A 14,304-nucleotide genomic window follows, 5' to 3' on the forward strand; every position below is an offset into this window, starting at 1 on the left:
GTCTTCCCCATCAGCTCTGAGGGCTCAAGGGAACCCGGCTTCAAAATCTCTCTCCCATGGTTGGGTTTTACAAACTATAAATATATCCAAGAAGGTTTCCAAATGGTCTCCCTGCTTAGACTCCATGACATACCCACGTACTGTCCCTTGCCAGATGGGTGACCCGAGGTGCCCACTGAAGATAGGAAGGAGCTACTGCAGGGCAGCCCGAATGGAGCTGTCAGGGAGCTCAGTCTCTCATCCACGTGGCTCAGGTGGGGCTTGCTTTATTCCTCCAGCCACTGTCACCATGCTGGCTTCTGCCACCAGGGCTACTCCAGCAGGTCCCTGGCCAGTGGTGGCCTTGCAGGCACCAGTTTTGGCTGGCTTTGGGATCTCCCTGAACTCCAGCTGCTGCTTTGTAAGGATATCCCTTATGTCTTCCAGGCTTGGCAGCTCATCAAGTGTGAGGAACTGGAGCCTGCAGGTTCCCAAAGCATCACAGCCAACGTTAAGCAGGGATGTAGGCACTGCCACCAGGGAATCCAGGCACGAGGGCTCCTCTTCCATTTAGCCATGCTCGTGGCCAACTAACCTGAGACCTGTGAGCAGGGGGAATCCCAAGCTGATGGAGAGGACCATCTCCATTTTCCTGCTGCCTCCAAAAATAGCCAGGCCTTCAAGAGAGAGCTGGGAGCCGCCGAAGGACTGTCTCTGCTGCTCTTCACAGAAGCTTTTCTGAGCTAGAAAGTTCACTTGTGATCTTGCTCAAAAAAAATAGCCTGGGGAGGCTCTTAGGAGCTGGGAGGCATCTGTCAGGGGAATTGCAGAGCAGCAGAAGGAAAAGAAAGGCTCAAATATTAGGAGCACTTGAGACCCTCCAGCAGATTAACATCTCATGTGTGATTAAAGCTGAGCCCTGCTGGGAGTTCGTGTTTAGTTTTATTCCTGTGCAGAGTTTGGAACCAAAAGGTTGGAAGGGCTGAAATTTGCCTCTGCAGCAAAAGGAACAAAGTGAAGAGAGAAGGAAAAAAAGTGTACATAGCAGAAGGAAAAGGAAACCACACAAATGCAAGATTTGCTGGCAAAAGCGAGCAGCCATGATTTCAGATCCCAGCACAGCACGGCCACCTGCCTTGCACGGGCATCTCACTGCTCCTACCACCTCCCCACAGCTCCCTGCTCACCAGGGTGATACCCACACCCACAGCTTCTCCTGGGAGTCCTGGGCAGCCAGAGAACAACTTCTCCCTCTTTGGCTTCTTGTTTACAGTCTTCCAAGGGAAACTGTAGAACTGAAGACCAGCCCAGGAGGTCCAACCCATCCTCCAGTGGATGCTGAAACTCAAGGGCTGGAAAGAAAATCAGGTTTTATATTAGGTGCATGGTAACTCCCACCCACAGCCTCTGGCCCTAGCCAGCCTCTCATCCATTCTCTGTGGGTGGGGATAGTACTATTTCCATACCACTGACCCTTTCTCCCCTCCCCATGCTGACACCTCCCCTCTGCTCTGCAGGGACCAACCACCTCTTTATTTATTTTTCACCCAACAGAAGAAAATCACCGGGCTTAACTCAGAGCAAATCCTGCAGGTCTGTGGTTGGCTCTGAGGGTGCCACATCTCTGTACACCTTGGGGAGCACATACAAAAGCACACCTGGTTTAGCAGTGTCTCTTCCAGCTGACCTGACCCTGCCACTTCAGCAAGAAGCAGAGCTGGAGCACATGCCAAGCACCATGCAAGCAGCCATGCTTTAATGCTGCCTGCTGTGTTACAGCCTCAGGGATCACACCCTCACTGCACCTGTGCACACCCTGCACCAGCACAGGGAGTTTTGGCAAGCTTTCCTGTTCAACAGCATCCATGGTCTGTCCCCTTCATCAGTCCATGGACCATTCCTGCAGTGGGGCACACAACCTTGGGTACCCCATCACCATGGCAGACCTGGTGAACATTCCCTGCAGGGCTCCACAGATGGAAAGACAGACTTCCCACATGCTGTTTCACCATTTCCCTCCCTCCATCCCTAGTAGTGCTGCCTGGCTCCCAGTCTACCCAGTCTGTCAGCTCTCAGCACTGTCTGGTGGCTGTGGACCAGTGACCCAGAGACTGGTTTGGCCAGTTTGAGCTGTTTCTGGCCAAAGGGTAAAGGGTATCCCATACCCTCTTTGCCAGCACCCACTTCCTCACCAGCACAGAGTGGGCCGTGTCCCAGAGGGGGACCATGTCCTACCAGACAGCAGCACTGGGATGAGGACCATGTCCCAGTGGGTGGCAGTGCCCAGAGGGATGGGAGAATATCCCCATGGTGCTGGCAGGGCCCATGAGGCCCAGGGTGCTGCCACGGCACCTCACTGCCTCCACTGCCACTAGAGGCCGACAGTGCCAGGGGAGTGGCACTGCCAAGCTGGACACCCCCACCTGCTCTGTCCCTGGCCACCGCTGGCCACACCGCTTGGGGGACCCATTGCCACGCTGGCACATGGGCCAGCCCTGGCCTAGGATGGCGGCGAGCATCATTCTTTCTTTCTTTTTTGTTTGCTTAAATTTATTTTCCCCCCCCCTCCCTTGCTCCTCCTTGTCCAATTTGTCTTCAAAGCTGACATGAGAGAAAACCCCAAATGACAGCGCCTGCCCGGCACAGTTTTACCACAGTATCCTGAAAAAGGCATCTGGTGAGCTGATAGTGCAGGGGGGCTCCGGGCGGGAGCCCCTGCCGGAAGCAGAGGACTGGTGGCGGTTGAAGGGCCGATGCTTCAGCACGGGCAGCAAACAGGAAACGTCCTCAGGGCACAGGGAGCTCCTCTGGGGCTGCTCCAGGGTCTTGAGGCACAGCCAAGGCAGCCCACCCCACTGGGGCCATGGTGGGCTTGCTGGGACCCCCATCCTCCCTGCCCAGGCCCACTGCCATCTTGTTCAGGGCTCCAAGTTGCACTATTGAGCTGCTTCCTCCTCCCAAGGACAGCAGACATGCACGCTGAAGCTGGAGGAGCACCACAGGGTTGGTGTTGGCCTTGCCTGCCATGGCAGACCCAACTTTGATGGCTCTGGTGTCAGGGGATGTCCTCCACTGGTGTCACTTGTGTGGCTCTCAGTAGTGCCCAGCCTGAAGCCTCTGCTGTGCCAGGGGCTCCAAAGGCAGTGGGGAGCATCCTCCTCCCATGGGGACACGAGGGCTGAGCATGGCAGTGGCTCACGAGGCACAGCCGCGAGGTGCAGAGCATCGCTTGGCCAGCAGGGATGCAGCTGCCTCAGCCCGACAGCGCAGGCTGGAGAAAGCCGACCCCAGCAAAGAGCGACCCGAGAGACCTCTGAGTTCAGCATGGCGTGGGACAGTCAAAAGAGAGGAGCCATCCCCAACAGCTCGGAGAGCACAGCGATAGAAAGCAGAGAAGCTGTGAGCTCACAGCTAAAGCAGGAGCCACACTGCACATTGTGTTGGGTCCCTCCCCACCGAGGGGAGATGTTGGCTCAGGCATGCAGGCTCTGCTGGCTGCCTCCGTGTCTTTGTGCCTCTGAACATCACGCCCTGCCACATCCAGCTGCTGGGGACACAGCCTGGTGCTCTCTCCCCATCCTTCACAATTCCTGACTGTACAAGGTGAGTGGGTGGCTGTGCAAGGCTCTGCCTGGAGCTCGTCATTAGGACAGCATTTTGCTCTCAGCCAGGTACACAAGCAAAAAGACCGTGGGTACGTCTCGTCCTCTGACTCTTGAACTGGTCCAGACTAGAGTGGTCCAGGACCAGAGATGCTGGCTAACCAAATATCCTCCCACAGTGAAATTTTCATGCTCATCGCCTACAGAGCAGCATCACAGTGGCAATGGTTCGGAACAGGGATGGGGAAGGTGATGGCAGTGCTTGGCACCTCTCTGGTAAACATGCTGTGCAGAGAAAAAGGGACTGGTGTAGGAAATGACAGTGAGGAGTTCAGGGCCAGCCCCCAGGGCTGCTGCCACTAAAAGGCAGGATGGTGTCCTCAGCCAGATCCAGTTGCTCAGGGTCTCAGGCAGCCAAAACAACATTTCCCTGCTGCTTAATGTACATGCCAACACACTTCTAGCGTAACCTTTGGCACCCAGGGAGATTATACAAGTTCAAGGCATTCAGAGAGGGTTGATGAGGAGGATTTAGAGAAGCTGGTGATGAAAGAGCACATCCACGTGATGTGGGTTAGCAGGGTCAAGGTGTGAGCTCAGGAATGGAGGATCAAGTGAGAACTAGCTCTGGACAGGTGAATTACTGAGGTGCTAAGGCTAAAAAGGAGTAATACAACCAGAGCATCAGAGCAAGCATGCTAGCTGAGTGTCCTTGATAGATTGGTCCTTCATATCAGGGGGTACTGTTTGGGATATATAAGACCTGGCTCGTTTGAAAAGGAGCTCATGGGACAAAACTACAGGAATGGAAGGATTCATTATCATCCAGATAAATGAATGACACTCACTTCTGAACGAGGCTGCAGCTCTCCAGAAGGTGGGTGGATACAAAAACCTCTTGGCTTTATCCCAGCCAACAGTCCGAGAGAACCCTGTGGGTGCAGAGCACGGGCAGCAGCCGCAGGAGCCGGGAGCACGAGGATGCGCATCCCAGGGGCAGCGAGCTGGGCTCGCACCCTGCCTGCGCTCCCTCCTCACTCCGTCCCTGCTGGTTCCTGCGCCCGCAGTGCCCCCTGCCTTCGCTTGCACGGCCCATGCGGGGTCCTAGGTCAGCTCTACCCACAAGATTTGCTGTAACCTCCACCTTGGGACATTCCAATGCCAAAGAACTAGAACAGGCAGCAGCTTTTGCTACCTTTGGGACAGCAGTTACTGTGCCACAGGGCGCCTTCGCATGGCAGCTTTATGAACTGGAAACAATTCTATCGGACGGCAGCGCCGGAATTTGTTATCCTTACACTTTACTGATGACTTGCAAGTGGACTTCAATTTTCATCACGTGTATTCAGCATCGCTGGATACCCAACACATGTAGTGAGAGAACAAGGCAGCCCAGACAGGCGCTGCACCCCTTGCTCCTGCAGGATTTACCTTGACTGCTCACAGAAGAAGATTTTGTCACCCACCTCTGCTTTCTATGGCCAGGACTGTCAGCTCCCACTCTGGCACTGCCCACCTCCAGCCTCACAGCCAGGAGCAAGCATCACCTTTGCAATAGCTCGGCCGGCACAGGAGCATGTGCTTGCAGCCGGCCCCTTCGCCCACTCCCCTGCTGACCTGCGAGGAGGGAAGAAGTAAACCGGACCAGAAGGGGACTGAGATGGAGAATGTCTCTCCCTGACTCTTCATCCAGCCCAGGGGAGAGAAAAGTCCTTGGTTCCCGTTCTTACGGCAGAAAAGCAGGAGCTGTGGCTGCTCGGGGGATGCTGTGGGTAGGAGCCCCCTCCTTGCTCTGAGATTCCAGCGCGGCAGCTCCCAGGATGCCGGCACTCTCCCGCTCCGCAGGGCTGCCCCCGAGGGTCCCCCGGCTCCCGGCCGCCACCAGGGGTCCCTGCAGGCCCGCGCTTCGCCCGCCACGGGGATACGGGGACAACCTGGCTCCCCTACCTCGGCCCACCCTGGGCTGGTGATCCGAGGGGTTTTGCTGGCTCAGCCGGGCCAGCACGGAGCTGAACGCCAGACTCGGCATGCAGAGGGATGCAGGGCAGAAATAGGAAGGGTGAGGGAGGGACACAGGGCAAAGATGTGAACAAGGTGGACATGGCCCCACTGGACCCCAGCTCCTGTAACTACTTATTTAAGCCTTGCTTTGGGGCTGTTTTTTCTCTGATTTATCCCAGAGAGACTTTTGTTTGGCATGATGCCACGGACAGGTGCTAAGGGGCTTGGATACCGTTTTGGGAGACATACACAAAGTGCCCAGGGAACAGATAGGAATAGGGAGGGAAGGTGAGGCACTGGAGGCTGGGTAAGGACATGGAGTGCCTCATTCAAGTGGGAAAGAGCATGTGACCCATCAGACAAGAATGTTCCCTGACAGAGCAGGAAGGAGGGCAGAGGGAAAACCACCTCACCAAAGGTGATGGAGCAAAAGAGGCCTCTGGGAGGCTCTTGTACCTGCACGGCTGGAAGCTGTGGGGTCCTGAAGAAGCTGTGGTGATACCAGGGATCAAGCAGTGGGGGAGATACTGAACAATCAGTCTTCTCTGGCAACATGGGGAAGGCCGGAGCAGCTGATACCAATGACAAGGGGAGCTTTGTTCCTCACACAGCCATGGAGAAGCACCTTCTTGCAGCCAAGAGTGCTCCCATCAGAGTCAAAGCTTTGCTGGCGGGCAGCAGAGCAAACCTGGCCTGGGCAGGGACCCACAAGAGGTGTGCAGCAATGTCTCAGGCAGTGAGCACTGCTGAGGTTCCTGTTCAGGCTGGTACAGAGGGGCAGGTCCCCCAGTTACAGAGATGGGAGGATTTGCAAGACAGGGTTGACAAGGGTGATGCACACACTTCACGTAAACCCTTTGTCCCTTCCTCTCTCCTCAAAGGCTGTAGGGGGGATGCAGACCTGCAGATGCAGCAATGCTGAGAAAAGCAGCATCTACCCCCTTTGCCCCCCCAGTGTGCTCCAGTATCTGTTGGAGTGCTGTCTGCCTTAGTTTCCTCCCCTCTGACAATCTGACATTAATCTCCCCCGTGCTGCTGTCCTGGTCACGTTCATTTTTATCACAGTTCCGTTAGTGCCAGGCTGAGCTTTCCGGGTGCCGGCGGGGCCCAGTGTGTGGTCCTCGTGCCGGTGCTGCCAAGCTCCCGCAGTCCCGCTGCCACCAGTCACCCCAGTGGGGCTGCCCCCACCCTCACCAGTCGGAGCTGCTCACCACATCAGGATACAGAGCAGTACTCACCACATCAGGATACAGAGCAGTACACCAATTCCGGACAGGCTTATTTCAGTGCTCTGGTCAACCGCAAGTGCGGCGGGTTTCACAAACACAGCATGCCAGCCCCATGCAGCCTAACGGATGCTCCGGCTGCTCCATGAGACCCTGCTGACAGCAAGAGCGCCTGCAGCCACCCCAAAGAGAGCCCAGCCTGCATCTGGTGTCTCTGGTCCAGGCTAGTCATCCTGAGGCTAGGTAGATAGGAAGCCTGAAGTGTGTTGAGCTTCTTTGGTTCTCAGGCTGGTTTGCAGTGCCTCAGCACGTGGCAAGCTGTGAGCGCAGCAGAGGCTCTGCGGTGGCAGCTTGGGTGCACCCACGGCACCTGCCTCCAGCAGGCACAGGCTGTTGCAGAGCAGGATGGTGCCAAGGCCACGTGTGACCCGTGCAGGCAGAGCTGGGCCAGGCAGGCGATGGCACACGCTCACGTTCCCTGCCACTTAAAGCATTATCAGGCCTAGTAGGTTATCACAGACAAACAAAAGCTGGTGCTGGCAGGCTGTGGTTTCAGCAAGAAGCCCAGGCAATCACTGCAGCTGACTGAGGGAGCAGCTCCTTGTGCTGCAGTAAATGCCCCTGGCACTGCTTTGCTGACCTCTGCACCCCTGTTCAGGTACGTGTTTTACTCAGTTAGATTTGGCTTCTGGGGACTGAGACTTCAGCAAAAATCTCATAAGAAGGAACATGACTGAGCAGGCACAAAAGGGCCTGCATGGAGCAGGAGAGCAGCCAGGGGAAACTCTTTGTATGGACACAGGTTTCCCTCTGCCCAGTGCCTGCTCAGGAGGTCACCTGTCACCCCAGGGAGACAACACCCTGCAGGTAACACCCTCCCTACAGCCCTGCTCCTGGAGCTGCAGCCAGTCTGCCTGACCCCTGCCCCCTGAGGAGGCCTAGCCACCTACTCATGCCCACAGAGGACCCATTTTCAGGCAGAAGGTGCTGCCTCAGTGGTGGCTGCCTGCACAGGCTGCCGGTGCCCTAGTGACCACACTTTCCACAACTGCACCAAGCACAGAGCAGCCCTTTCAGTGCTGATGTGGGTCTCTGGGCAGGAAAGCCCTGGGGAGCAGCAGCTCAGGGGTTTTGTGGCTCTCCAGGTTTTATTTCTGATTGCTCCTGATCGCAGATGATTAAAAATAAAAGAAAATAAATAACCCCCATGCACACGTTAGCTGTTTACCTGCATGTCCCCCCTTTTCCCAGGTTCTCCTGGTGCCTCCACACATATCCCATCATCCCAGGGGTCTCCAGAGGTCCTAGATGGCAGTGATGGCCTTTTTCAGCACAGATGCTCTGGGAAAAAGCTGGTTGCCACCGTGGGCTCCCCCTGCTCCAAGGTACTGTCAGAGTACCTCAGTCCAACAGTGAATTTAGTTCCTCTTGAGCCAAATATAATTTATAAAACCAAGAAATGGAAAAGCAAACATCTGGCCCACAATACAGGCAGCTTCAGTGAACAGACATTGCTGGGGCAAAGGGCTCACCCCTGTCTGCAGTGAGCGGTGGGCAGCACAGACCCCAGGGGCTCGCAGGGCTGACCTGGACTGCCAGGAGCAGAGAGACACCCAGATCACCACCCCCTCACCTCACCTCTCCTCTCCTCTCTCCCCTGCAGAGAGCCCTGTGCCCTGTTTGCCTGCCCACAGGACCAGTGGTGCTGGGGGGTCCCGGGGCACACGGGAAGGGTGTCCTGGAAGGGACAGAGCCACAAAGCAGCAGCACCTGCTCCGAGCGCATCCTGCCTGCGTCAGGAGGCAGAGGCTGCTGAGAGACGCTCCTGTGCCTGTCATCGGTGCAGCTTCTTCTCTTCAAGGTCCTATTGTGCCCCTTTGAGCACATCGGAAAGCTTTGCCAGACTAATCCTGCCTGGTATCCACCCCCTCTGAGACTGGGAAAACAATGCCAGCCCTTAACTTTGTAATCCCAGCAGGCCGGAGAACATGCACGCTTTGCTTTGAAGGCAGCCCTGCCTCAGCCCATCTGTGGGGCAAGGCTGGGAGCCTCCGTCCTCTGTTGTCGTCCTGTGACAGCTCCAGGAGACATCTGTCACCGCTGGCCTGGTGCGAGCGCGTGGCTGAGCCAGCACAGCCTGTTGGAGGGGGCTCTGGGCACCTCGTCCCCCCCCCTTCCCCCTGCCACAGCAAATCCAGCTGGAGGGGAAAGGCTCTTCCAAGGCACCTTTGGGATGTGCCTTCCCCAGAGACCCAAGGGCCAGTGGCTCAGGAAGCCTTGCCAGGGGCTCTGAGGTTGCTCAGACCTCAGAAGGGACTAAATCTGCCCAGCCCAAATTTTCCTCCATTCCTCTTGCTGTAGGTCTGGGGAATGCCACCGGTGCTAGCAGGAGGGGAGCTGCCCTCCCCACCCACCCTGTGAGGGACAGGCTGCTGGGGAACAGTGGGTTGTAACACAAACAGGAAAACTGTCAGGGACCCAGCCCTTTCCAGCTGGGACAGGAAAGAGACACTCTGGGTCCCACTCAGGGCCCAAGTCGGGTGCGCTGGCAGCCACAATGGGGACACCCAAACACTAAACAGAGCCCACCCCGGGGTGTCCATCCCACCAGATTATTCTCAGATTATCCCCACATCTTTACAGCCCCTTCACTGCCCACCCAGGACCAGATAATTCCCAGATTTCCTGAACCTAAGGACAAGGCTCTGTTACCACCCCTTGAGTGGGAGCTGGCCAGGCTCGGGATCCTGGGGGCGATCCAGAGGCTGGGGCTGCAGGGACCCCACGGCTCCTCTCCAGGGAGGCCCCCCAGCACAGGAGCAGCTTGATGCCCGCACAGCATCTCCCCGGGCTGAGGGACAGGGAGGGGAGTCCAGCAAAGGGAAGCCAGGGAAAAGCAGAGACCAGAGGAGGGAAAGCATACCTACGGACTAAAAGAACAGAAGTGACATCTCAGTTCGCTGGCCTAGAGCCTGGGAGTCGCCAGCAGCGGCTGCGCTCCGGGCTGGCGGCGAGCCCGGCCCCGGGGCCACCGGAGGGCACCATCCGCCCGCTTTCCCCGGCTGCCTGGAGCTCCCGAGGACCAGCCCCGGCCCGGCTGTCCCCAGAGCAGCCGGGACGCCAAGCTGTTCAAAGGCACACGAAAGCTGTTCACATCTACAACCTGCTCTCTAACGCACGGGCCCTCCTTCTCCAGCACCCCTAATCTCTGCCCAACCCCAGGCACGGGGAATGGGTGGTAAGTGGTCACAGGCATCCCCACACTGGTGACGAGGGGCAGAAGGGAGCAGGACCCAAGAGATGTTGCCCCTAGTGAGAGGCAGCAATCCCACAGCACCAGACCCCCAGCTCCTGTGGAGTGAGAGAAGTCTCACAGTGCTGGGCCACACTGGTACTTCGGGGTTAGAAGTGGTGAGGTTTGGGGCACGCTGTAAGGAAAGGGCTGGGTAGCCCGGGCTTATCCCCCTCTGGTGATGGGTGCCCAGCACAGCCCCATGCTGAAACTCACCCGAGTGTGGTAGGGACAAAACATCGCCGAGCACCCACCTGAACTCTGCACACTCATTCTCACAGGACCCCAGCCCCACCTGCAGTTCTGGGTGTAAATGCGCCCTAGATATGACGCAGAAAGCCAAGGGCACAGCGTGGCTGTGGATTCACACCAAATTACTCTCCAGGCTTGCACATGCAGAGACAGAGGAGGAGAGACAAGTGCCCGACCTCCACCCGTCCCTGTCCCCAGCCCATGCCCACACCAGCTGCCTTCCCCTCTGCAGCCAAGCCCCTGTCTCCTGTCACCGCGCCGCTTGCCTTTATTTGAAGCGCCTCGCCACTGCGTGCCAGCGACGAGCCCCTGTCAGTGGTGTCGTTCCCCCTGTCAGCGCCCGGCCGCCCCGCAGGTGTGAAGACAGGACGGCCCTTTGTGTGTGAGCCTTCCCCAGCTGCCCCCGCCCCTGGCGCTGGGCTCCCTCCAGCCTTGGCATGTCTCCCCCCGGCTTTTCATCTCCTCCCCTCTGGCCTGTCACAAAGGGCAGCCCTGTCCTGTGTGGGAATGGGAGCTGTGGTGGGATGGCGTGTGCTGCACATTGCCCCGAGATGGGTGTCCCTGGGGCTGGGCTCCCCACGGAGGGAGGGAAGCAGGGAGGCAGGTGAATCTCCTGGGCAAGCCAGGATGGGGCACGGGACACACAGCCCTGAAAAGTAGGCTCACATTGACTCCTGCACACCTCTACACGTCCCACCTGTGGCCATGAAGCCAGGAGAGGAGTGATTTTGGGTGTGTACTGCTCCATCACCCCGCACAGGGAGCAGCCTTGGATACAGCCCACCATGGCGTCTCTCCGGGTGGGGAGAAAACTGCTTCTGTGTGGATTGCTCTTTACTGAGCTTTGTAGTGCCAAGGGTTCCTACCACCACCAAGGAGCAAGTCTGACCTCCTCCTCTTCACAGTTTCCAACCCATTCCACTGAGGAATTTCCCCAGGGAGAACAGCGAGGCAGTTGCCATTATGACCAGTGGTCTGTTTGCCTGCAGGCAACTGGGGTTGGTTTGCAAAACAGAGAGAGAAAACAGGTTATGTTTGAAAAATTTGCAGCTCTTCCTGTAATAGCAAAGAATCTGCCCGCAGCCTCTGACCTGGCACAGATCACAGCCCCTGTGTTTGTTTGGTGGCCTTGAGATTCACACCTGGCCAGTGGGGACAGGCAGGGAGACCTTCAGTCCCAGCAAAGAGCAGAAAGTGTCTGTGTTGGCCTGGCTGCCTGCTGCACTCCCGGCCAGGGATTCCTGTGGGCTCAGGATATCCTGCTCCTTCTGCCCCAGGATAGCAGGTGCTGCCCAACCTCAGCAAATCCCTCTCTCCTGCCTGCAGGTACAGCTCTCGCACAAGCAGCCATGCACATCCCCCAGTTGGGACAACAGATGATGGAAAGGATCAGTTCCTCTGAGCAGTGGGCTGGTGGCCTTGGGTGCTCTGCAAAGCAGTATTTCCCTTCCCCTACTCCAAATCTGCAGTGCTTTGGGCACCATTAAATCACAGTGATTTGAAAGTTTGTTTTGCAGCTCATTGATTCCCACATTGAGCTGGCTCACACTGGCCAACAGGCAGCAGCACAAGGGATACAGGGTTAGGTTGGGAGAGGATTTCTCTATCATGCCTTCCCCCTTTCCAAAAACAAACTAGGCAGCTCACTGTGCTCAGCTCCCTGCTGCACTCTCCACTTTCCAAAGCCTTTGCCAGACATCCCCCTGTGACTCCCCTCCTCTGCAGAGCCCACGCTGCAGTTGCTGGCCCTTCCTGTTCTCTGTCCCGCAGATCATTAACTTGCTCTCCTCTCTCTCTTTTTATTTTTTTCTTCTTCCCTTTTGAACATATCAGCTTCATGGAATCAAAGAGGCATTTCAGTGACTCAGGCGTTTCCCATTGCCCTATTCCAGCATCCTCTACTCTTAACGCTGAGAGCTTTTCACGTCCTATTTGGAACTGATAGGAAGCCCTTTCATTGTTTCACTACATGGATATTAACACTGATGAAGGAAATGCTCCATCTGATAACAGAACCGTTGAAAAGAGCACCATTTCCAAACAAGCAGACTCGGAGACAGTGCATTCCTGCAACTCTCACCAGCTCAGCACACTCACCTCGGGCAGCCCCAGCATGCAGGGACCAGTTCCCCACTACTCATCCCTGCAGGCTGGGATCTCCCTTCAGGACCTCCAGGAAACATGGTCTTCCCTTGTCACAGCACAGGACAGTGCCCAAGCTTATTTTTGAGATCAGCTTGGCATCTTCCACTTGCTCTGAGATGCTCTGGCTTGAGTGCCCAATGGCCAACTGAGGTCAGCCTCTGACTGGAGAGAATATATGTGTCTCAAGGAGTCAAGCAAAAAAAAGCATCCTGCCTGGGAGGACATCAACTGGCATTTAAGGCATTCTCTGAGCTGATGTCCGTTCTGCTTATCAGCTTTTAATTAATTAATCCTGAGAGCCCCTCCTGGGGATAAAGTCTCTTAGACTGAGCTCAGAAGAGATAAAAAGTCCCTTGAGGGATGGCTACAGGGAGAGCCAAAAGCTCCATCTCATGCCCCAGCACCACCAAGTACAGCCACCAGCATCTCCATGGGGCTTCCCAGACCGACAGCTCTGCTGTACCCCAGGGTCCCCAAAAACAGCACAGGGAGGTGTGCAACTTCTCTCCAGGCCATATCCTGAGTCAGGCACCATGGCAGAGAAATGCCTCTTTCCAAAGCATTTTGATTGTCTCAGGACTTTCTACTCTCCCTGAGACCTCTCCAAAGCTGGCTGGGCAGTGTGGTTTTCTGTCTCTCCTGAAAGTCATTTCCTCCTGCTGTGGCTGCCCTAATCAATTAGTGACCTATAAATAGCCTCCCTGATTGCACAGTGACATCCGGAGCACATCATCACCACCAGTTTCCTCCTCCACCTGGGGTGCAGGCTTTTTCCAGAGCAGGGAGGGTGGGTGGGGAGCACCCCTCTGCCCAGCCCTCTTTAATGCTTCCCACCACCGGGTGACTTTCCACTCTCTGCCCATCTCCTCCCACTCCCATGCAACAAGAAATTCAGTTTTCAGCCTTTGATGTTCTGGTAACACTTGGACCAGCATAGAAAGGTCCCTAAGCTCTACCTGAGTTCCCTTTGGAGTGGTGGTCACTCCTACAAAATTCCACTGAAAAGCCCATTTATCCCATTTACTCCTGATCATCAGGGTCAGTGCAACCACCCCAGAGGATGTTCCAGCTTCCAGAAATGATGATCAACACGATCTCTGTTCATCAGCAAACCTCCCAATTTACTGAACAGGTCAAAAAGAGAGTCAGGAAGCTTTGGAGGGTCACCCACCACAGGGACCAGAGGGGAGTCTACAGCTGAGATCCAGCCTGGCAGCACCTACCTGGGACAGGCTTCTTCTCACCTGGTGACACTCCCAAAGTCTCAGGCAGGATGGCAATGTGTGGTCACCACTGCATGCTTATTTGCTGCAAGAAAGCCATCACTACCTATCTCTTTCTTCTGCTGACCAAAAAAATAATTAAATCATAAAGTCAGAGAATATCCTGAGTTGGAAGTCATCCACAAGGATCATCAAGTCCAGCTCCTGGCTCTGCACAGGACAACCCCAAGAATCCCACCATATGCCTGAGAGCATTGTCCTATATTAACAAGCAAAGCATTCATCAAAATAGAGGGAATGGGGTGATCATGGTTGGCTGGCAGGTGCCCCTGCTTTTTCTGCCATATTCCTTTCCCAGCTGATGTGTAAACCCCAGATCTAATGGGCCCACTGGACTTTTGCTCTGCACCTGTCCAGTAGATGAGCAATTGAGGGCTTTCGCTTTTAAGTTACTACAGCAGCCAAGCTGGCTCACAAACCTGGAAACACAGGAATTCAGAGTTTTTAAAATGTGTATGTGTAGAAGAGAAATCCAAGCTCATCCATCAGAATATACATATCTCATTTATATTTTTTTACCTCCC

Source organism: Aphelocoma coerulescens, chromosome 12 (assembly GCF_041296385.1).
Source record: "Aphelocoma coerulescens isolate FSJ_1873_10779 chromosome 12, UR_Acoe_1.0, whole genome shotgun sequence".
NCBI classification, from domain to species: Eukaryota; Metazoa; Chordata; class Aves; order Passeriformes; family Corvidae; genus Aphelocoma; species Aphelocoma coerulescens.